Below are 3,209 nucleotides of genomic sequence, written 5' to 3'. Positions count from 1 at the left end.
CTTAGTGCAGCTCCCTGGCTTTCCAGCTCCTGTCAAACCATCCAACTCATGCCAGCATGGAAAAATGGACGTTTGATAATGACGAAACTAAAGTACCAGTTAAATTCTGGGACCAATATAATTCGCTATATTCTTCTCCCAAATTCTACATTTCATTACCACCACCACCACCACCACCACCACTGCTACAATTACTACTTTGATTTTGATTCAACTTTGCAAATTTTATTTTAGTTCATGAAAACTTTTTTTTTAATTTATTTTGATTTGATAAAATTAACTTCAAATAACATTCTCATTAGTATAGACTGAGGAAACTAAGTATGAATGGGTAAAACATGTTAATTCTAATTTGGTTTGTCTCTAAAATAATTCTGACATTAAAAACTGGAGGGAGAAAGAGAGAAAGATCAATGAAGAGAGAAGTTAATGGAGAAAGAGAGAACAGAATGAATAGAAAGGGAGAGTTTATGTCTGACAACCAAATTATTGAGATTTCTGTCTCCACAGGAAATTACACACTAGTGGTTTCTAGCTTTTGAGAACTTTACCAAAAGCAATGTTATTACACTTGACATCTGCAAAGCCTTTGGCCATATTCTTTATGAGAAGCTTCAAATCAAGTGGCTCACATGTAGAACGCACCCACCTCTTGGATTACAAGGTCTCTACTAGACTACTTCAATACAATGTGTCGGTGAGACCCTCTATAATCCATATCCTTTTGTCTGATATGCAACAGGGCTTCTGTACACTCTTCCTTTTTTGCATAAACAGCCAACATAGTGTAAATTCCAGTGAAACACACTTGTAAATCTATGAACAAAGACAATAAAAAATATCCTAGCACTAGTGCTGATACCACAGAAAAAGCACCCAGTACATTCAATAAAGTGGTTGTGATTAGAAAGAGTTAAGGTTAGCCATAGAAAACCTGCCGAAACAGAAATGGGGCCTGGTGCAGCTTCCAGCCTTGCCAGCCCCTGTCAAGCCATCCAACACGTTCCAGCATGGGAAGCAGACATTAAATGATGATGATGACAATGATGCTTCAGTCGCTCTAACACAGGTATTAACACTTATCAGAAAAATACAAAACACAATACTATCTATTCCTAAACAAAACCTTCAATAAACTTCATAAACTAGAACTCACAGTCTTTGATTTCTTAAAGTTCCTCCAACAAAAACTGAAAAGGCCTTTTTTAGTCTATCTATTGATGTAATGTCTTTATAGACCCATTAAGGTCTATAGCGAAAAATTTATCTGTGTGTGAAAGAAAATGGAAAGGATCTGCATACGGTGCTGTTAACGGACATTTAACATCATTGTGCACAAAAACATGAGTCCAAGAAGTAAAGCTTCCTTCAAGGCAGAGTTAGAAATATAATTGTCAAGTAAGAGGTGGTTTAAACATGAGTGATATATTCAAAACTGGTAAAACTAAGAATTGTCAAGGATAAATTAAATTTATTATTGTTACTGAATATGTTAGTGTTATATAATCTCCAAACGGTTTCGCTGCCATTTATTTATGTACTTTGATTTCTTTATCCATCAGTTTCTACTAAGATAGAGACAGGAATAAAATTAATAATAGAGAAACGATAATAAAACTTTGGAAACAGCAATTCCACCATAACTTACATGGAAACCATGAGCATGCTTTCAAGGGAAATAATAAGAGAACGACTTGAAAGTTAACATAAGATCGTAATACTTCATGTAAAGTAAATATAATAAATAATCCAGAATCCTTGTCTGGTATCCGAACAATCCCAAAATTTAATCAGTTTGTGCCAGTCACGAGGCCAGACATCCCTGAAAGTTTCACCCGAATCCATCCAGCGGTTCTTCAGATATCTTGTCCATGGACAAACAAATAAACATGACTGAAAACAATACCTCTGCCTTTGCTAAGGCAGAGGTGTAATAATCTTTTCAAATGTCCATTTAATAATGATTTCTATGTTGAGGTTAACCAAATGAATTTTCATGTTATGAGATTTTGATTGAGATTTTAATTAAAATACGAACACTTAAGTATGGTTAGGTCTCAGGCTGGTTGGTATGGAAAGAGTTAAAGGTGGGTGAAGCGGGTGGCTATATTTAATAATTTGATACTTGCTTTAGAATGGCAAAACTGGAGTAGAAACATTATGGTGGTGGGGAGGTAAATATGCCGGAGGGTCACGGGTGAAGAATTGCAAAGAATAAATGATGTAGATAGGAAAGAGAACAATGATGATGTAGGAAGGCTTGATGGTGGGAAAGCAGAGAGACATTGAAGACTAGAATAGATAAAGAACGGTTAAAGTTTGGCCTGCTGCCATAAGGGAAGAAAGTAGAGCAGCTTGTCACTTCTGTCTTAATTATGGTTGGTGTGTGTGTGTTTGAGAGAGAGAGAGAGAGAGAGAATGAGTGAGTAGGTATGTCTGTTACTGTGAGTGTGTTAGTGCAAACATTGTATTTGTGTGGAGAGGTGAGGTGATTGTGAGGTGATTGTGAGAAATGATATTAGATTGAGATCCTACAGTGAAAATTAAGAACTGATTAGCTTCTCATAGAAGAGAAGAGGGGGGTGAGAGAGGGAGGGAGAGGAGAAAGAAAAGGGCGAGAGAGAGAAAAGAAAAGAAGAGAGAGAGAAAAAGAAAAGAAGAGAGAGAGGGGGAGACAGAGAGAGAGAAAAAGAAAAGAAGAGAGAGAGGGGGAGACAGAGAGAGAAAGAGAAATACAAAGAGAGAGAAAGAGAAATACAAAGAGAGAGAAAGAGAAATACAAAGAGAGAGATACAGAGAAAGAAAGAGATGGGGGAGATACAGAAAGAGAGATGGGGAGAGAGAGACAGAGAGAGGGACATAGAGAGAGAGACACACATACAGACAGAGAGAGAGAGAGACGGAGAGAGAGAGACAGACAGACAGAGAGAGAGAGAGAGAGAGTGAGAGACACAGAGAGAGAGTGAGAGACACAGAGAGAGAGAGAGAAAGACAGAGAGAGACAGAGAGAGACAGGCAGAGAGAGAGAGAGAGAGACAGAGAGAGAGTTAGGGACTGAATGAGTGAGAGAGAGAGTAAGAGAGCAACGGAGATAGTAAGAGAGAGACAGACAGAGAGAGAGAGAGACTGAAAAAGTGAGAAAGAGTAAAAGAGCAACGGAGATAGTGTGTGTGAGAGAGAGAGAGAGAGAGAGAGAGAGAGAGAGAGAG

General features: G+C 37.9%; 1 protein-coding gene across 9 annotated transcripts in view; it reads right to left on the bottom strand.

Moving 5' to 3' along the window:
* LOC106883542 (protein tweety homolog 1-A) overlaps positions 1 to 3,209 on the bottom strand; it is a 160,632-nt gene that overhangs the window by 72,727 nt on the left and 84,696 nt on the right. The gene's annotated exons all lie outside the window — the stretch shown is intronic.

This window comes from Octopus bimaculoides, chromosome 5 (genome assembly GCF_001194135.2).
Source record: "Octopus bimaculoides isolate UCB-OBI-ISO-001 chromosome 5, ASM119413v2, whole genome shotgun sequence".
NCBI classification, from domain to species: Eukaryota; Metazoa; Mollusca; class Cephalopoda; order Octopoda; family Octopodidae; genus Octopus; species Octopus bimaculoides.
The sequence above is the reverse complement of the archived record's forward strand: the minus strand, read 5'-3'. Positions and strand labels throughout refer to the sequence as shown.